At 39.4% G+C, this 22,479-nt stretch overlaps 1 protein-coding gene across 8 annotated transcripts in view; it reads right to left on the reverse strand.

The window, feature by feature from the left end:
* rock2a (rho-associated, coiled-coil containing protein kinase 2a) overlaps nucleotides 1-22,479 on the reverse strand; it is a 56,324-nt gene that overhangs the window by 25,987 nt on the left and 7,858 nt on the right. The window lies entirely within an intron of this gene.

Here is a 22,479-nt window from a genome sequence, read left to right on the forward strand (position 1 = left end):
CCAGGAAATGATCGACCCCGCCCCATATTTGGCAGATTATTTCATTATGACATAAAGACGGTCCCTGTGTGCAACTAATTTCCTCTGCGCCCGCATTTGGCTGCTACTTACGGTCAGAAATCCACACACACAAAAAAAAGCACTGCATACCTACAATGGTACAGTTCTATGTTATACTTAGATGTTTGACAGAGTTAAAAGGTCAAATGACAAAGATGCTATGGGGTCAGTTTAAATTCATATTTGCACTTTTTATATGTTATGTCATACATGCACATCACTTCCAGCAAGTTGTCAACTATAGTTTAGCATAAAATTTGGTTTTTATTACATGTATTGAGAACTCCCGAACATCATCGAAGCTCAAGAGACCCACTCTACCACTCTATCCACCGCAAGGGTTACCGGAAGTGATAGTACAGTAAACAGTACAATTTTGGGGGGTAAAAAATGCACATTATACACGAGAAATTACGGTACCTTGAATTTCCTGCCATTAGTAATAATCACAGAAAATGCCAACAAGAGTCTAGAAGGAACAGCTATTCATTAATATTGAATGGACAATTTGCACTTCAATAAATCAGATGTTTTCGGATCTGCTGTCGATTACTTCAGGTCTTCCTCTTTTAAAACATGGCCATCTTTCTCTTCAAGTTCTGTGCCACAGTTTGATACTATTTCATTAATCTCTTCCTGGTTAAATAAGAGTATCTATCCTGCTACACTTAAATTGTGAATCTTATTTTCCCCGCAGCCAATCGATTCTGGATGGTTGCCTGGCAACTACTGCAAAAGGCAGAGTAGCTAAGTGTATAGTGAGTGTTCCATTTCATATGCAGATACTCTGATATTCGCATTAGTATTGGCATTATTATTATTGGTAGTATTTGCCCCCTTCTCAAATTCCTTTTTTTTTCTTGCATAGTTTCCACACTTTAAGATCATCAAACAAATGTAAATACCCACAAAGATAACCCAAGTAAACATAAAATGCCCCTTTTAAATGATGATTTTATTTATTAAGGAAAAAATAAAAAAAAATAAAAAAAAGTTGTTGCCCCCTAAACTTAACTGGTTGGTTGGGCCAACCTCAGCAGCAACTGAAATCAAGCGTTTTCTATGACTGGCAATGAATCTTTCACATCTTTGTGGCGGTGGAGATATTTTGGCCCACTCTTGCTTGCAGAATTTTTCTAATTTAGCAACACTGGTGGGTTTTCGAGCATGAATGGCCCTTTTAAGGTCATACCACAACATTTCAATTGGATTAAAGTCTGGTTTGAGTAAAGTTTGAGTTGCCCACCCCAAAACTATCTTTTTGTTGTCACCCACCACCCCAGAAGTTGAATTGCTGGTGTGTTTTGGATCGTTGTCCTGCTGCAGTGGTGAAGTGTTTCGACTTTTTTCACACGCTCTTTTCACACTTGTTAAACTTGTCAGCCTATTCTACAATTATCATGGGAGGCGACTTTAACCTTACGCTAAATCCTCTAATAGATCGCTCAAATCTCAGAAATAGCAATCAGCCATAATGGCCCAATATATTAGAGCAGTATATGGATGATTTTGGTCTTGTTGACATTTAGAGGCTGAAAAACCGTACAAAAACAGAATTCACATTTTTCTCATCGGTTCACCGCTCTCTCTCAAGAATCATTTTTTTTCTCTCAAACAATTTGGCAGCTCAAAGAACTATCTCCAAAATACATCCAATCATCATCAGCAAACATTCGCACCAATTTCTCTCAATCAAAAAATTCAAGTTAAGTCTGGGTCCCCAACCAACATGGTGCTTTAACACGTCCCTATTGAAGGACCCAGATTTTGATTCTTTCGTGAGGAAGGAATGGGACAAGTTTTTGAAATTCAACGACACCCTAACCATATCCCCATCTGCTGTGGGAAACCGGGAAAGCTGTATTGAGGTCGAATCATATCATACTCGTAAGTATAAGAAAAAACAAGAACAAAAGAGAAAATGAAATTTAGGAAAAATGTAAACACCTCACAGAAGAATAGGCAATTAATCCGACAGATATGCCTCAAAACCAACTTCAAAAGGCAAAACATCAATTAGATGTTGTCAGAAAGACAACAATTAAGATACACTAACTTTGAGTAGAATAATAAATCGGAAACATTTCTTGCGAACCAATTTCAGCGTAATAAAGTCATTAATCACAGCCAGTCAAGATTCAAACAGCAACTGTACAGTCACCGCTAGAAATAAATGAGATATTTTACAATTATTATAGCAGCTTATACGCATCTTCGAACAACCCAGACCAAAAAGAAATTGAAACTTTTATTAAGGACCCTCAATTAAACAGAGAAATTAAAGACAATCTTAATGTTCCTTTAACCATCACAGAATTACATAACGCATAAAAAAATATGCAATCGGGACAAGCGCCTGACCGGACGGACGGAATCTCCGTTGAATTCATTAAACATTTCTGGCCAATACTAGCACTTCTATTTTTCAGAACAGTCAAGGAGATAAACGATAAAGGTCAAATAAGTAGCCAAAGTAACTCAGCTTCAATTAAATTATTACTAAAATCAGGTAAAGAACCCACTCTCCTAGCTAATTATCGGCCCTTATCACTGATTAATGTAGATATCAAGATTATCTTGAAACCCCTCGCAGCGAGACTTGAAAAGGTACCGTATTTTCACGGCGTTATTTTCATGGTATACGGCCGTATTTTCAGTATTTTTCAGGGCACCGTTTAATAAAAGCGCAGTCTCAGGTGCGGGGTCTATTTTTGTATTTAACACATACACAAGGCGCACCGTATTATTGGGCGCAGGCATGGTAAAACATACGCTATCTTAAAACATATGGTAGCATGCATGCACGCTAAAACAATGTTTTTAAAAAGGCAGCGGGAGCAAAACTTTATTGAAGTATTTAACAATGTACTCACGTTATTTTTTGATCAATCATCATCCACAAATCCATCAAAGTCCTCATGTTCTGTATCCGAAATGAACAACTGGGCATGTTCTCAATCAAACACACCAGGTTCGAGTCAGTCTCGTTGCCGTGCTAAAGCTCGAACAACAGTGCAAGCAGACACGTTAGCCCAGCATTCACAATCCATTCACAAATTGTGGCTGCCTCCTCGTCTTAGTAAAACTGTGTTCACCATCTGTCATCCATCGCTTCCACGCCGCTGTCAAGCCTCCCGGAATGATGTCAAGCCCCGAGTTATTCTTTGCTTATTAATCAACTGCTCGAGTTGGTCTTCCAACTCGGGCCACCTCGCCTTGTTTCCGCGTTTTTGTTTTTGTTTTTTTTCCCGCAAAAACAAAGCTTCGTCTTCTTGACTTGGCGAAGCTCGTTTTCCTGCTTCTTCCACTTGTGAACCATGGGTTTGTTGATCTTGAATTCTCTCGCGGCTGCTCGGGGGTCCTTAGCCAAACAGATGTTTTGCACAATGCACACCCCGAAAATGCTCCCAGTCAGTATAGCGGTAAAATAAAATAAAAATGAAAAAAAAAAAAAAAAAAAAAATATATATATATCCCCACTGGGGGCGTGGCTTTTAGCGTCCTTCCCCTGTCCTCAGCCACATCAGCTTTTCCTCTGCGTAAGCAGCGTGTCAGCAGGAAATGCTAAAAATTTGAGCGCATCGCTCATCACACAACATCTATAGATGTTGGAACTTATGGTCGTGAAAACACGGTACTCCCGTAGATAATCCACTCTGACCAGACAGGTTTCATTAAAGGTAGAAGTTCCACAAATAATGTCAGAAGTCTATATAAACATGTCATAGCATAAAAATCTAAATGCAATTATCATGTCAAGTGACGCAGAAAAAGCTTTCGATAAAATTAACTGGGCTTTCCTGTTTGCAGTACTTCGCAAGTTTGGCTTTGAAGACTCATTTATACATTGGATAGTAACATTATACAACTCACCGAAAGCGACAGTCACCACAAATAGGATTACATCACAAAGTTTGACTTTACAAAATAGGAACCAGACAAGGATGTCCACTCTCACCAATGCTTTTTGCAATATTCCTTGAACCTCTTGCTACCGGTATACGGTAATGCTAATATTAAAGGTATCTGCTCGCTAGTGACAGAACACAAAATCAATCTGATTTAAAAAAATATAAGAATTTGATAAGGGGGCATATACATATGGCACTGTATACTGTACTCTTTGGCAGACGAACATATTTAATGTACATGTACATGTTCCAACTCTTTAAAGTTGACCGTCATAGGGCTACATGGAACTCTTGGTTCATGCAGCCCATCAACTCATGAGGTGGATAGATAGGATGGATATGCCAAGTGGAACAAAACTCAAGTAGCAATCTCAGATAAACAAAGAATGAATGTCACTGTTTTGATTGAATTCCAGCCATTTTAAAAATAGTTCTCAAGATAATTGGTGGGCCGAGCACAGTGAGGGGGACTGGGGTTGGCATGGCCCATAAACTCTCCAGAACAGATAACAGCAGGAATCCAGCAGAGGCTCTCAGTAGCACAGTAAATGTGCCCGCAGGGAATAACAGGAGTATGTATTACTTTGGATTTGAATGATTTCTGTCCCATGCTCCTGTGCCCAGTTCATTTTTGGCACCCAGGATTTATACAGTCAACTGAGGAATGTGCTGGAAAATATAGCAAGGGGAGGAACTTTGTGCCCATAAGATCCAACATTTAACTTAAACAACTCTTGATGATCTTAAGTGGAGACATCACTCCAACTAACATTGTTAATGGTGGGTTTTTAAATGCCTTATACAGTAAAAGTTCGATCACAATCTTTTCCAGGATGCGGGTTGACCTCATTCCCCCCCCATCCCCCCCCCCCCTCACATTTTCTTCAAAATAGAATGAATCAAATTCAGGGTCAATCTGTTGCATTATTAACTATTAAATTAATTACACTATTTTCTATTTGTAACATACAAGCGAGTTGAGCATCCGGCAGCAACAAAATCTCACAAATTACACATAACCCCAAACATGACAGAAATCAGCATGTCAGCCCAATTTTTCGGATGAAGGTGTGAACAAAATTGCGTGGAGTACAGTCACCCGCTGCGTCATGCAATTATTACGTCAGTCACCCACTGTGACACACCACACTTTGCACAATGCACTGCGTAAAATGCCACAGAAGCAGAGAAGAATATGATGGAAGAAGTGACTTGTGGATAGAGCAGACAGAGCCGGTGTTTTGTTTTGCTAACATGGTTGGCCTGAGAAAGTGCTCGAAAATGTTGCGCAATCCATTGTACACACTGCTAGACAATGTGATGCTTGCCAGCTTTGCAAAATAAGGCACGGGAGCACCCTGGGAATGATACAACACTTGACAGAAACGAAAACATGTCGATTTAACTCTGTCTGCTGCCAGCAGCCAGACTGGAATTGCAAATGAAGAATGTGTTCTCAATTGCCTTACCTGGATAAAGAATGGTTAAATAAATATTGGTGTCACTGATGACGAGGAAGCGAGCTTAACTACGGGGTAAGTCACGACAGTTTATGTGTGCAGTTTGAGAGCAATACAAGATAGCGATTACATCTCCAAATAAGAGGCAAAACATTCTTGCTTTAAGCGGTTTATTTGACACTCCCAGTTGCAGTTTACTGTAAAACGGACAAGTAAAACAAGAAGTAAAAAAAAAAAAACAAAGGTTAACACCACTGTAGGCATTGATACTAAGCATGTCATGGTGCCAACTTAAAAATTAAAATTGTGCTCTCTCGATATATATACATATATATTATATTCTTACGAACTGGTATGATAACTATTAATGAAGAGAAGGGGAATTGTTGCACCTCTGCGTGCATCGCTCTTCAACATACAACGAATGTGCTTCACAACACTACGGGGGTTGAGGAGGTGGGGTGGCTACGACATTCGGGAAGGGAAACCTCATGTATCCACAACGTGTCACATTAAATCAACAGATTGATCAAACTAAAATAATATGATTGTTAATAATGGCTGTATGTATTACAATATAAAATAAATTATTTTTACTTGAAGTCTGGCAGGATTGTTATTGAGGAGTTTTTGTTCACTTTAATAAAAAAAAAAAAAAAAAAACTAACTGGCAGACCGATAGATATAGCATACGTGTGTTTTGTGTGTTGGTCCATGTTCGATTGACAACCTATTTGACAGAAACCTGTCAAATAGGTTAATTACTCATAATGGATTACTTCAAAAACTGGTACATTCATGCAACAACCTTTTTGTACACTTTTATACAGTGCCAATTAGAAATAATGGATGGGATGGTAATTAAAATGTTTTTCTCATCCGATTCATTGAAAAAATAAAATAATCAACCAATTAATCGATGGGAAAAATTATTCGTTGCAGACCTAATAACAACAATAACATTGAGGCAGGATCGCTGGAGAGTGTAGACAAGTACGGCTTTGTGGTTGTTATTTTTTTAACAGGATTGGCTAAATAATGCTGAAAATAATAATAATAACGAATAACAGATGCAAGTGTGTGGCAACCTGATCAGCACGCAGCACTAACAAATCTGTAGAAGACATACAGCAACCTCACTGAGCATCACTAAGATTGACTTGATTGCTCATTTTGTGAAGTACCACAAACTTAAAAAGGTGAAACATTTATGATTTGATTTATATAAGATTTACTTTCAGCAAATATTACATTAGTTAAGGTGGGCATTTTACGAAAAATGTTTTGTCTGTATACAGTGGGTAAGGAAGGTATTCAGACCCCCTTACATTTTTCACTGTTATATTGCAGCCATTTGCTAAAATAATTTTTCATTTTTTCCTCATTAAATGTACACACAGCACTCTATATTGAGAGAAAAAAACTGAATTGTTGACATTTTTGCTGTTTGATTTAAAAAGAAAAACTGAAATATCACACAGCCATAAGTATTCTGACCTTCTGCTCAGTATTTAGTAGACGCACCCTTTTGAGCTAATACATCCATGAGTCTTTTGCATGAATGATGCAACAAGTTTTTCACACCTGGATTTGGGGATCCTCAGCCATTCCTCCTTACAGACACTCCTTTGTTATTTTAGCTGTGTGCTTAGGGTCATTGTCTTGTTGGAAGGTGAACCTTCCCGGCCCAGTCTGAGGTCCTAAGCACTCTGGAGAAGGTTTTTGTCCAGGATATTCCTGTACTTGGCCGCATTCATCTTTCCTTCGATTGCAACTGGTCGTCCTGACTCTGCAGCTGAAAAACACCCCCATAGCATGATGCTGCCACCACCATGGTTGACTGTTGGGACTGTATTGGACAGGTGATGCGCAGTGCCTGGTTTTCTCCACACATACCGCTTAGAATTAAGGCCAAAAAGTTCTATCTTGGTCTCATCAGACCAGAGAATCTTATTTATCACCATCTTGGAGTCCTTCAGGTGTTTTTTTAGCAAACTCCATGCGGGCTTTCATGTGTCTTGCACTGAGGAGAGGCTTCCGTCGGGCCACTCTGCCATAAAGCCCCGACAGGTGTAGGGCTGCAGCGATGGTTGACTTTCTAGAATTTTCTCCCATCTCCCACTGCATCTCTGGAGCTCAGCCACAGTGATCTTTGGGTTCTTCTTTACCTCTCGCACCAAGGCTCTTCTCCCCCGATTGCTCAGTTGCTCAGACGGCCAGCTCTAGGAAGGGTTCTGGTCATCCCAAATGTCTTTCACTTAAGGATTATGGAGGCCACTGCGCTCTTAGGAACCTTGAGTGCAGCAGAAATCTTTTTGTAACCTTGGCCAGATCTGTGCCTTGCCACAATTCTGTCTCAGAGCTGTTCAAGCAGTTCATTTGACCTCATGATACTCATTTGCTCTGACATGCACTGTGAGCTGTAAGGTCTTACAACCCCAATTCCAATGAAGTTGTGTTCAACAAATAAAAACAGAATACAATGATTTCCAAATCATGTTCGACCAATATTTAATGGAATACACTAAAAGACAAGATATTTAATGTCCAAACTGATTAATTTTATTGTTTTTAGCAAATAATCATTAACTGGGGACTCCATCGTTCTGCTGGGGGACTTCAATGCTCACGTGGGCAATGACAGTGAGAACTGGAAGGGCGTGATTGGGCGGAACGGTTTCCCCGATCAGAACCCAAGCGATGTTCAAATGAAACAAATAAATATTTCAAATTGTTTAAATTGTGGGCCCTGAATCTATAATCTATGAATATAACTTTTTGAATGAAAGTATGGAAATTAATAAACTTTTCCATGATATAAAAGTTTTTTGAAAAGGGTCTGTACTGTACACGATGGCAACGCAGAGTAAATGTCTTTTGCGGAGCCGATCAACGACGTCATTGATCGGATCGGCGAATAATGACAAAGCCAATCAGCATAAAATGCTAATTATCGGCCGATACCAATCAAGGCAAACAGATCGGTGTAAAGTCAAGTGATCGCGTGAGACTTTGAGATATGCAGTCCAACAGAATCTTTGTGTGTGTGGTCTGCTGTGTTGAGATTCTCAGAGCACACCACACACAACGACCACAACTGTTTTTTTTTCATAATTATGTATGGGGGGGTCTGTAGCAAAATTCTTCATGTGTGTACCAGGCCTTACTTGACATTGGCCTCACTGTAGGAGGGGACGGGTGAGCAGTGGCCCAGTTGCATGAGACGGGACGCCCCCCCCCCCCCACTCCCGTCAAAAAAAACCAAAACAGCCTAATTTCACCAAGGCAAAAAATATAGGGGGTGAAATGTAATGAATGTGATTCTTCCCACCTGTGAAGAGTTTTGAATTGTGAAAAAAATAGCATAGTCTCCTTTAAAAGATAAACCTTTGTATTGTATGTTTAACACAACAAGTCATAGAATTCTAAAAAAATATGTATAACAATAATAAAAAAATGAAACGTCATGATACTTTTGCTTCTTTGCCATCACTGGTAGCCTGCTGCCATGGTCTCACAACACAAAGACAGACCTCTAGTACTATTCATTTTAGACAATTTCATTGTATCTCACTATTGTTTACTTACACATTTTTTTGTTTACCTTTGGTTAACGAAGAAATGTGTAACAGTTAGCTGGTTATACTGTATGTTGAATTGTTTTGTTTCCTGCTGAGCTGACTGCATACAAACCTCTGAAAATGAATGCAAAGTGTACATTCATAAGCACATAAACATGTGCATACAGCATATACATGTGTTTGTACAAGAAATAAAATGTGTGTCTCACCAGAAGGTTGATAAAGCTGAAGCTAGATGGGGAGCGTTATGTGTGGGAGCCTCCTGTACTCTGCTCTGCTCACTCTCGCCCTCATACAAAACTAAAAATACACTAAAACGAAGGTGGCAAACTCTAACATATCCACAAGTAATTTGCAAATCCAACGACACAAAAATGCAGATATGTGGTTTGTGGTGGTCTGACATTTGCAAAACATATTGCATGCATAACTGACCAATTCTTATTCTGCCACTTTGATTATTGCACTTTATATCTGATCCAACTTAAAGATCCCAAGCAATCAAAATCCATTTTTTTCCCTACTACTTTATGCATCACATACGAGTAGGTCAAAATTAGTCTGTGACATAGTTTAAGTTTGACACCTATGAGGTTTGTTGATTGAATGCAAAAGGCAATAAACGGCATAAGGCTTGAAAAATGACCGGATCAGATTTCTGTATGTTTGTGACGTACGTAGATAGTTACAAATTATTCAAGTACCTGCACACTTTCTGTTTGGTAACCACCTACTCAATTGAGCTGAACGGCAACACAGCATTTCCGGGTTTTAGTTCCAAGTCTCAGCCACCGCCAAGCCATACAAATACAGTTTATAAAGTAGACATATGTGTGTTTTACAACAATAATTAAGTATATCTATAAGGTATAATGTAACTGTGGATGAAATAGCTATGCTTGAAGTCATTGTCACCGAAATCTGGACGAGCAATGATTGTCATGCTCAAGTTCAATTCAAGTGAACGGGAGCGGATGACGAGCCTATCCTCAAAATATCCCCCTCTCTCTCTTTATTTTCACCCACGTCACCTTTCAGCTCATGTTCCCCATTACTGTTCCAACAATCTAAAGCTTGGTGAATTCTGTTTCGCAATGATAGTAAGACCCCAAGTCGAAGGATCCAAACACAACCTCGCTTTGAACCCTTGACTGCCACAAGATGTCATGATATTGCCAAGGACCAATCAAATCAAACCTGTTTTCCTTATTCAAATATAGAATAACACTGTCCCAATCAGAGCAAAGCTTCTTTCCATATCAAATAATAATGAGAAATTCATCCTTCACTATTGCCAGGTTTAAAAGACCAACTAGAAATGCTTGAAGAAAGGCATCCTGGGCATTTTCCACCCAAATTGACTTGAAAACTCAATAACAGGAAATCTTGGGGAGAGAAAAAAAAAAAAAAAAAAAAAAAAAAAAAAAAAAAAAAAAAAACATTGATGGCATGGGACTTTTAAGTTTTATCTTTGTATGAAACTTCCCTGGATATGTTGTTCTAGAGAAGACAATGCAGATACAGGCCTTCAGGCCTATAATGTCTTAGTGTATGGGTGCTTGACAGGTTAGGTGATGCTCTACAACAGGGGTGTCAAACTCATTTTTGTCGCGGGCCACATCGTAGTCATGGTTTCTTTTGGAGGGCCGTTACGGCTGTGAACCCATATGAATGTATGATCGCTTCATATTATTACATGTACACAAATTGATGGATAGCTACTTTTAAAATCAGAAGGCAGTAAAAACTTTGTTCGACTACAGCATAGGTGTCCAACTCAAGGCCCAGGGGTCAAATCCGGCCCGCCACATGATTTTATGTGGCCTGCAAAGGCAAAATCATGTATGTCAACTTCCATGATTCTTGTTCAAATCTGTACCAAAATTTCATCCATCCATCCATTTTCTGAGCCGCTTCTCCTCACTAGGGTAGCGGGCGCGCTGGAACCCATCCAAGCTATCATCGGGCAGGAGGCGGGGTACATCCTGAGCTGGTTGCCAGCCAATCGCAGGGCACATCCAAACAAACAACCATTCGCTCTCACAGTCATACCGACGGGCAATTTAGAGTCGTCAATAACCTAACATGCATGTTTTTGGGATGTGGGAGGAAACCGGAGTGCCCGGAGAAAACCCACACAGGCACGGGGAGAACATCCAAACTCCACACAGGCGGGGCCAGGGATTGAACCCATGTCCTCAGAACTGTGAGGCAGACGCTCTAACCAGTCGTCCACCGTGCCGCCACCAAAATTTCAACTTGTCATACATCATAAATGATAACGTTGAGATATTGTAAGCATTTTTGTGTTACCAAACATTAATAATCGTTGAAAAACCCATCAGCCTTGATTTCAAAACTAGTTCATACATTTCGTGTGTAAATATGATGAGGCGAAAAATGATTTTCATGGTTTCACAGTCATAACGGCCCTCTGAGGGAAACCGTAACTACAATGTGGCCAGTGACAAAAATTAGTTTGACACCCCTGGACTACAGTAATATTTAATTTATTTTAAAAGGAGCATCGGTAACAAACAAAATGCTTGCAATATCGCAATATTTTTAAAAGTGAAGGCAATTTGCAATTTTTGCATTTTAGCTGGAAACACGAAGTAGATGCACATGATTTGGTTTCGCGGGCCACGTAAAATGATGTGGCGGACCGAATCTGGCCCCCCGGCCATCAGTTTGACACCTGTGCTCTACAACGTCACAATTTTGTAGATGTCTGAGTGGTGGTTGTTCAGCTACCTCATCCCATCTCAGATATCATTCAGCGCTTTTTTTTCACAGAAAACAATGTGGGGGTGGTATGAGAGAACAATGCACACATTGATATTGGTAGCAATCAACAGTACTATTGTTATTACTACTAAAATAGCCAATAGACTGGCTTTGCACTACTCATCTCGGCTATCGGTTACCATTTCAAAATATTATCAAGGGATATTTGCATAACACCACACTGAACATATCAGTCAGAAAAAGACAGGCTACCAAACAAGCACTTTAGCAAGTGTGTTTATTAGGGTTGGGCATCATTTGAATTTGAGCGATTCCGGTCCCAATTACTTATTTCGATTCCAGTACCAAACGATTCTCCGTTTCTTTTAGAGGGCTGGGTCAAAAAAGTTTGCATGGTTTAAATAAAGGGTGTCCAAATTATGAACATCCATTTTCTTCGCCGCCCGCAGCATAGACTAAAATGAACATTTGACTCCACGTTCTTTATAACCAGTATCAATATCAAACCGATGAACTAAAAGGCAATGTGTGTGGAACTAACCCAATTGACTTAATATTCATGAATTAATGTTTCAGCTAAAAGTTAAATATAGCATTGTTAAAATCGTTATTTGGGACTGTTTTATCACATCAAATGGTTTATATGTGCAAGTTTTAACTTTACTGCTTGTTTTACGCTTGTAGCCTTTTTTTTTTTTTTTTTTTGAAGTGAATGCACCTGAACTCAGCCTTTTGGCACAAAAAGTAACTTCACACAGCACCGGTGATGTATTTTTATTTTATTTTATTTTATTTATTTTTTTTTTAAATGGATGGAACCAAATGCTATAAACATTTATTCCTTTCCCTGTCCACCGATGAGCTACAAGGTGAGTGTTTGTGATATTGTGAAATGTTTATGTGAATTTTATCCCAATTAATTGTGATGTAAAGTTGCTACGATGAAGCTTTTTTCTGTCATCGGCTCTTACATTGGTTTGAAGACTAAAATAAACGCTAAAAACCATCAGTATAGAAGTGCAACCAACCGTTTGCCTTGTTAGCTGTCTCAATGTCGTAGATGTAGACATATTTTATTGTTTCGCTCACCCAATTGACTGAGAGTTGATTTCACTGAAGCTGAGGATCGGAGCGGAAGGGAGTGCGTCAGACGCTACACATCGTGAAAGCCTGCTTTGCACAATATAATCTTATTCCAAGTGTTGCCCTGAGGCGACTGGTCATTAATGTTAAACAAAGTTAAGACACACTTTTGTTCGCCACCGTTGGGCACAAGCACGTCTTCGTGCGCATTCTTCTTTGTTGGTTTTCCCACGATCTTCTCCGGGGTCGGTGAACTAGGCATCGAAACTGGGAACCGAAATTTTTAAATTTTAACGATTCAGGGAGAATCGGAACATTGGTCCCGGTTCCAATTGCATCTCGATGCCCAACTCTAGTGTTTATTTTTGTCATTTCTAGCCATATATCTTCAAATGTTACAATGACAATTCTGCTTGACCAGTGTTTTGACCTGTAGCTCAGGGTTCATCAACCTTTTTGAAACTGAGAGCTACTTCTTGGGTACTGATTAATGCGAAGGGCTACCAAGTTGATACACACTTCTGAAATAAAAAATTTCCTCAAATTACCTTTAACTATATGTTATTAACAGGTGAAAGACTGGTTAGAGCGTCTGCCTCACAGTTCTGAGGTCCGGGGTTCAATCCCCGGCCCGCCTGTGTGGAGTTTGCATGTTCTCCCGTGCCTGCGTGGGTTTTCTCCGGACACTCCGGTTTCCCCCCACATCCCAAAAACATACATGGTAGGTTAATTGACAACTCTCAATTTCCCGTAGGTGTGACTGTGAGTGCGAATGGTTGTTTGTTTGTATTGGTATTGATTGGCTGGCAACCAGTTCAGGGTTTACCCCGCCTCCTGCCTGATGATAGCTGGGATAGGCTCCAGCACACCCGCGACCCTAGTGAAGAGAAGCGGCTCAGAAAATGGATGGATGGATATATGTTATTAATAATAGGGGATTATCAGATCGATAATTATCATCCTGATAGTAGAAAAAAAATACGTTAAACGAATCGGTCCGAAATGAAAAAAAAAACAACAACAAAAACTGGACCAATAACAAGAGCCGTATCAGTTGTCTGCGTGCTGGTCACCACTCGCCAACGGCCAACAGCCAAGCGGCTAGTGTTGCATTGGCTTGTGAAAAGTTGTGAGAGGATATTATGACCAAAGTTATTTGTCAATCTCTGCAGTAAATTAGCATATGATCACAAGCACTTGCTGAAATTATGATCATCCAGTGACTTTTAGTGTGGAACTCCAACACTCGCGGTAAGACCCAGCACGCCTACGAAGCAGCAACTTGCTTAGCAGCTCAAGCCGACAGAGGAGGAAGCGGGGGCCGCTCCTACCCATCTTCGTTTCCAAGGTTCACTCACTGGACAATAAATTGTATCATATACAAATGGAATTAACATCAAAACACACAATGGCCCTCCTTTGCGCTGGCCCTTTCCTAGCACAAGCATGCATCCAATAATGACTCGCGTCACAACACCGGCTTGCTCAGCACCAACAATCCCCGCCCCCTTCCCCCATTAATTCTAATGTCTTTAAATAAACATTAACATTGCCCGTTATATTGTTTAAAATCAAAAATAAGGATATATGAACCTGTGTATTATTTGAATATCTTAATGTTGACTCCACTATTGTACAGTGAGTACGAAAAGTATTCAGGCCCCCTTAAATTTTTCACTCTTTGTTATATTGCAGCCATTTGCTAAAATCATTTGTTATTTTTTTTCCTCATTAATGTACACACAGCACCCCATATTGACAGAAAAAAAATTGAATTGTTGAAATTTTAGCAGATTTATTTAAAAAGAAAAACTGAAATATCACACTGCCATAAGTATTCAGACCCTTTGCTCAATATTTAGTAGAAGCACCCTTTTGAGCTAATACAGCCATGAGTCTGTAAGCAGTTATTGGTGAGGGAAAAAAAACAGTTATCATGCATCCCTAATAAATAATAATGATATTCATTATGCAAAGACACTGCTCATGTTAATGATTTAACACAACAATTACTATAAATGATTTAACAAAGAAAGAGATAAATATCAGAACACAAAACTTTATTTCCATACAGCTCTGCAAGTGCAATGTCACCATGACCTATCACGAGTAAGCTATTTTTTTAGAACAGGCCCGCAGGCGTCTTATGTGGTCCTTGGGTCACCAACATGGTGCCCGACCCCTTGCTCAGAGTCAATGGAAACCCCATCTGTCTTTTAGGTGGCAAAATTGCCTGCTGTCTTCCAAGTTTTTACGATCAAACATTTCCTCAAGCCACTATCGGGATTCACACCTAAATATAAGAGTTTGTACCTTGGCCAGTGCCATACTTCTCCACAAAGTTTTGCAGAATTTCGTAGAAGGGTAGTTTTTTTTTTTTTAATCATGGTGGTAACACATAAATTACGAGTGCCAAACAGTGTAGGGATGGGCATTTTACAAAGTTAATCATCACCTAATTTAGAGTTGCCAACCTTTACAAATTCACTTCCGGAACAGTTTGTCCAAATTTGTCGGAATTTCCATATTAACAATAGTTGTCAAGAACATTACTGCGGGACAGTTAATGCAGTATATCATGTAATTGGATAAAAATAATTCTGCCTACTGTTCAATTGCACAACATAATGAATAGCCTTCTGCATAAACGTTAATAAATTATGGCTTCATGGCTTTCAGGGGGGCATAGATCATTTTACCCTTGAGACTATGTGAGTCCCAAGATGCACATTGCATGGAAACAATGAGTCCCAGCCCTGGAACAATGAGTCCCTGCAACCTATCATAACGGAATACAGATACAGTAATCCTCCGCTATATCACAGTGCTTGCGTTGCGGTCCCGCTATATTGCAGATTATTATTTCGAAAACGTCCACGATAAATGATAAACAAAAAAACATCAATGATACTGTTTTTTTTAATGCCACTCATATAAGGATATTAGAGCATAATAAAGAATTGTACAAATCTTACAAATTCTGCCCTGGTAATCCAATATATGATAATAACTGTGTAATGTTCTCTCACTTACTAAATAAAAGTAGGGCTACATTTCACAATAACAGCAAGTCAATTAAAAGTTATGTCTTCAAATAAAATGACTAACTTCAGAAAAAAAAAAGATTGAATTTCCCCTGTTCTTTAACAGGGCAGCACGGTGGAAAAACTGATTAGCACATCTGCCTCACAGTTCTGAGGTCCCGAGTTCAAATGCGCCCCTCCAGTGTGGAGTTTGCATAGTCTTCCCGTGCCTGCGTGGGTTTTCTCCAGGTACTCCGGTTTCCTCCCACATTCCCATAAACATGCATGGTAGGTTAATCGAAGATTCTAAATTATCCGTAGGTGTCAATGTGAGTGCGAATGGTTGTTTGTCTGTATGTGCCCTGCAATTAGCTGGCAACCAGTTCAGGGTGTACCCCGCCTCCCGAGCGAAGTCAGCTGAGATAGGCCCCAGCAAACCCGCACATGTGCGAGGATAAGCGGTTCAGAAAATGAATGGATGGAAATTTTAACAACTGAACCATTTTAGAGTTTGTGTTTGTTCAAAACCTTTGTTTTGTTTCATAATGGCGTTGTACATGTGCACTTTTAATAAGTGCTCCCAGTGGGAACTTCCCACTGAGAAATAAATACAAAAATTAGTCTGGCCATTCCATTTTAAGTGCCATTTGTTTCAAATTTTGTCTTGCTTTATCATTCGTTTTCTGACTCAACTTCCACGCTGAGTCTCTCTCTCTTTCCCCTGCTACGTTTCTCCTCATCTCTGCCTGGGCTGTGCGCAATCAGTGATTACCGCCTGAGTTGCTGATTTGATTGCCTGAAGGGGGTGGCTGAACTCGCATGTGATTGGTCAATACGGTGCATCACTACAGTTTAACATGTCAACTGTTGCGCCACTTAAAATAGAAGCGCCACGTATGTCTTAAATCCTAACCTTTCTTTATGGCTATGGTGTGGGTCCATATTGGACTGTTTCTGGGTCCAGACGCGGACCGTGGTCCGCCAATTAGTGACCTTTGTTTTAAACGATGCTGCCATGATCAAGCGAGCCAGAGTGAGCTACTTAGCTCCTTAGCTTGCTAGTTAGCTAGGGCTAGTGAACGTAATAAATAGTTAACTTTTCCTAAAATGTCCCAAAGCCCTTCAGCCAGTGGCTCGCTGCGTCGTGAGCGCCGCGCCGGGTGTTACCACCACAATGACAATTTATCGAGTCCGGAAAAGAGTCTCCGTTGTATTTATGGAACAATAGCCCGCCCTACTCTACCTCTGATTGGCTACTAGCTAGCACCAAGACAGCACTCTTACTTTTAGTGGATAATGATTCACTGAAGCACTTCAGCAACACACACACATACAGTACGTAGGTAAGCAATGCTGTATGTCTGTGGACACGGATCATATTTTACGCAGCTTTTTTTCCCCTCTCTCATTTTTTCAACAATATAGTGTTTATTTAATTGAATACATTTATGCAATTTTCATCACCGGACACTGTGCTGTTTTAGCCCAATATCAGGAAACAATCGGTGTTACGGCCGTAACGAGTCAGGATTCAGTGATTTTCGGCACAAAATAGGGACCTTCCGTTACATTTGAGATCTCTGCCTAATTCGATCTAAAATTTAAAATAGAGATTTACAATATTTTTTATATAGCCTTTTAATGTAAATGTTAAATGCAGATTAATTCTGCCTAAGAGTTGCTGTAACAAAAGTTTGCATTTTTATAGCATAACCTCGTATTGATGTCCCATTGTTTCACAAACTTGCTCATTAGCAAATGGCGCCTCTATTGGTTGCAGTCGAAAAGTGTACTCTAGTTTACCTTCAACTACGTCAAGATGGGAATCGAAAACAGAGAATCAGTGAGAAACTGTTCCAAAGGATTCCAAAAAGGACTCCACTCTGACTATTAAACCCTGTCTTTACAAAATAAGACATAAAAAGATTTATTTCACCGCAGTCAAAAGGTGATACAGTAATTTTAACAATAGCAATGCATTCTGCAAAACAGCGGATGCAAATTTTCTCGATGTTTTGCTAAAATCCGCCCTGCCAGAAACTGCAAGCTGAAGTTTGCCTTGGCCTCTTAGGGGCAGTGTGGTACGATGCATGCATGGAGCTACAAGTTTATTGTAAGCTAAAAGAGTCGAAGAAAAAAGTCACATTAGAACTTTAATAACTCGATCACAGATTAGGAAGACTATATGCCTGAGAGCATTGTGATATTACCTGCCTGTATGTGTTACTACGGCGTTTGTGTGTGAATATTCGTTATTTGAGGGTCAGTCCCTCCTGTGATCTAATGCTAATTTTAGCTACCCTATCAATGTAGTTTTTGATTGAATATTACCATTCAGCTGGCGATCTTTAAAACGATGTGTGTCTTGTATTTAAATATACCTGTGTGTAATTATTTTTGTTGTGCGTTTAGTTTTACAGTAAACACCAACTGGGTTGTCAAACAGCTTCAAGTACACTCAGGGAGGGCAGCAGAACATATGACACACTCTCCTTTGAAAGATAACCAGGTACGTTCAGGGTGTTTTTACAACTCAGGAACTTGCATTACACAACCCGCGCTGTGGCACATTATTTTTGAAGAAAAACGACTAATATTTTTTATGATTGTGAGAAGCTTGAATATAGCCGGCATTTTTTTAAAATTCACATTTTATTAATTTAATTATTTTAATTTTTATATATAAAGTCCACTGACTTTTTTTTCTCCCACCACATTACAATTTTGAGAATCGAAGAGATTCAAAGAATCAAATCGTTAAGCAGTAACGAAAATGGAATCGGAATCTGAAAAATCTTATCAATTCCCATCGCTCATCAAGACACAATGAATCAACAATATATTCCACAGAACTCTTGATGATCAATTAATTGACTAATCAATTATGATGCCTGTTCCTAGTAAATATACACAACATTGGTAGCTGTGCTACAAAGTTTGGAAATCACAACAATGCGGTACCTTTGTTTGTCCCTCTCAGTGGTCAGTGGCTCTAAGGGAAATGGAAAACCCAGCTCAAAATTTGCAGTTGTGTCCAAGGCATGCAAGTTACATGACTGAGGTGGAGTGTGACATTTTCAAGCCATTAAGGACTTGGACATTTGACAGACACTGGGTCTTCTTCACTGAAGTGGAGCAACAAACCAAAAAAATGCCACAAAGAGAACCAGCAATCTCCCCAGAGGAGGTGCTGAGTAGAGAGACTGGTTTGTTTTGCAAAAAGGGGGGAAAAAAATTGACCTGGGCCACCATCCCGACTGCCTTATAAGGCAGTGTTTCTTCCCAGCTAGCACACTGATACCGGTACCGTTTAAGAACAAGTCAACTACAGTCCAGAGACAGAGCGGACGCTCTAGTTTTAGTATCAGGTTGAGGTGAGACTATCCACACTTCTTCGAGGATTCACAAATTCAAATGAATTGATATGGAACATTTAAAGGGGAACAGAAGTCAGGAAAAAGGGAACAGGAAATGATGAAATAGAAGAAGACATTAAAATTAGTGTAACCAAAATAGGGAGAAGGAAAGAGTGGAATGGAGCATGTAAATAGCAAGGGTTATTAGAGACAGGAAAAGAGTAGAATAAACAATGAATGATAGCCAAATGCATGATGTTGCTTTTATGACTATGACACATTAGAACTTCATTTCACAGACTGATAGTGAATAAAATGTCTAAAAACTGTTCCAAGAGAAAGTATCTATTATTTCTAATCCAAGTATTAGGTATCTCGCACTTAAGTTGCAGTTGAATCAAGTCTTGAGCCTGAGCCTGATGACTCTGTTAACTCATTCACTGCCAGCCTTCCCAGTTAACATGGATATTTGACTTCTAAAGCCGTCAATTGCAGTGAATGTGTTAAAGTACTTGAGGCTTGTATAACATGCCTGAAAGTAGGAACAGGCTAGAAAAAGAGAGAGAGAATAAGAGATAAAGTTCAAAATGAAAAACAGAAAGTGCAGTCCTTTGTGGGGACTTTGAGCCCTGTATTTACAGTAGTTGCCAACTATTTACCCAATGAGGTCATTTCTTTCAGGACGGTAGAAAGGCAGTCTATGTGACTTGTAATCGACTGCGGGGATCTCGTTGGATGTGCGTCCCGCGTCTGAGATGCAAAAAAAATAAATCGGGGACGCATAAAGCATGGTGAAACGCACAACATTGTTTACCTACGTACAGTATGTCTGCAAGGCTCCTAATCAGCGCTCTCTCATCACATTTTGCACATCAAAAAAACACATTGAAATGCAAAACTGCAAATCAGTTATACCGCAAAGGCGGTCGCGAAGACAGAGTAGGCAGGGGCGCATGTGACACCGATGCGTGGACGCAGAAGTGAAGCTATTCAGTTGAGGAACGGGAACACAATGTTTGCAAATTGCGACGCTGAATTGAGGAGAGAGAGGAAAAAAAGACAAATGGCAAAAGTGTGGTAGCATTTCATAGTGAAATGCAAGACGAGCACCTGTTTGTTGTAATACGGACCTTTCCCTCTGCCAAGTATGATGCCGGGTCGCAGCACCCGACAGACAGGTCAAGTTAACATAGCGCAAATTAGTGAGCTCAACATTAGTCTACTTTGCTAACATAACATTAGCCCTGCGGGCTGTACCATTGAATGTGTGGCTCGTTATTTTAATTTTTTTTTTACAGTGACAAGGACAGTATAACGCAACCATAACAGTACATACAGTGTCCTTTTTGCTCAGTGTAGTCACTGTGTGATATATAGATCTGATGATCTGTAAGTGGCAAAACTCTGAGTCAAGTAAGTGAAAAATGTGGCAAATGTGGCCAGAGGGTAAAATTGATTATTATTATTATGGATCATAATGTACCCAAATACAGGAGGGTTTTGGTGAAGTGAGATGAAGGAAATATTTTTCTCTCGAGGTTTCTTAATTTTAGTTTTGTCACTTCCAAGACTTAATGACATTATTCCAACACTTCCTATTTGTCGTATTCCTAGTCAGCAGCTCATAAATGCCCAGCCATGAACCCAATGTATTAATATGTGACAAAATGTGAGATGCTTAAGTGAAGATGCACAAAGGCAGGATAAAAATTGCCTTCTCTTTTACACACTGTGAATTCAAGAAATAAAAACTGTTGATTATATAAAAAAGGAAACAAAGTAGTCGTACATTATTAAGTGAAAGGTCTCATTTTCACTTTTGTATTAAAAATTGTTCTTTAACCAAGCAAAAATATTGTTCATCCAAATAATCGATAGAATTTTCAGTAGGATGCTCGAGTACTAAAAAATTCATGAGCTGCAGTCGTACATTAAACGCCCCCATTATATTGTCATATTTGTATTCATTCATAAAATCCTTGCTTCAGGCCCCTGTGCTATTAAGCTATTTAAAAAATGGCTCCTAAAAATTAGAAAGTTGCTCTTCAAATGAAGAAATTAGCAAAACTGCTCCTCGAAGACAAAAAAATATTTTAGCCTTGTGTGTGTGTGTGTGTGTGTGTGTGCGTGTTGCTGAAGTGCTTCAGCGAATGATTATCCACCAAAAATAAGAGTCCTGTCTTGGTACTAGCCAATCAGAAGAAGATTAGGGCAGGTAATCGTTCCCTAAATACAATGAACATTGCAAACAACCGGGACACTTTAGGGAAAGTTAACTATTTATTATGTTCACTAGCCCGCGAGCTAACTAGCTAGTGTACTCAGGAGCTAAACAGCTCGCTCGATTGTAGCGACATCCTTTAAACTGACATGCAAACACCAAAGGCATGAAAAAGGTGACAAAAAATTAAACATTGTAGGGGAGGTCTGGGGGGGGATTTTTTTTTTAGATTTGAGCATATTTTTAAGCAATCTGGAAGGCTCTGAAGAGTACAATAAGGCAAAAAATTCAAAACATATTTAAAAAATTAAATAATAAAAAAAAATAATCTTCACGTAGAAAAACTTATTTACACTGCCCAAGTACATGTTGATGTACAAATGTAAGATTAAAATTAAATTTCATTTCTTAGCTTTTTTGTTTTGGCCTCCAACTTGAGCCAGTCCCATCTCCACCTGCACCTGATCCCGGCTTCAAACTGTGCCACATGAATAGCATCCTCCTCTTTAAGAATTGACTTAAATCATTGTCTGTTTCATTTCATTTTTCACTATTACCAACTTCAAAGGCTAATCCCAAATGCATCCTGCAGGATTTTTCTGTTTTTATTGACCATTTCTGAATTTGAAGTTAGTTTATTCTGTGTTGTGACATAATCCCTAACATCGCTCCGTCACTTAATACATTTAACATTAACATCCGTAAACTAATTAGATAATTGTAGGCGCGTTTCTTAATTAATACAATATTTACTAGCGGATCAACTCTCGTCGCCGATGTTACGTGTGCTTCGCAGTTCCACTGGGACCAAAACCAGAGCCACGACCCGCAGCACCTCAACGCGAAAATACAAAAAGACCAGTGCAAAAAATAATTGTTCCAGGACTGGACCGATTGTTTCCATGACATGTGCATCCCAGGACTGACATAGTCTCAAGTGTAAAATGATCGATGGACTGTACTTTTTTTAAACATCTAAAATATGTTCCATCACTTGGCCTGAACAAGGACTCCTTTTATTTCAAGCAGCCATGTA

The sequence above is a fragment of the Phyllopteryx taeniolatus genome, chromosome 13 (genome assembly GCF_024500385.1).
Source record: "Phyllopteryx taeniolatus isolate TA_2022b chromosome 13, UOR_Ptae_1.2, whole genome shotgun sequence".
NCBI classification, from domain to species: domain Eukaryota; kingdom Metazoa; phylum Chordata; class Actinopteri; order Syngnathiformes; family Syngnathidae; genus Phyllopteryx; species Phyllopteryx taeniolatus.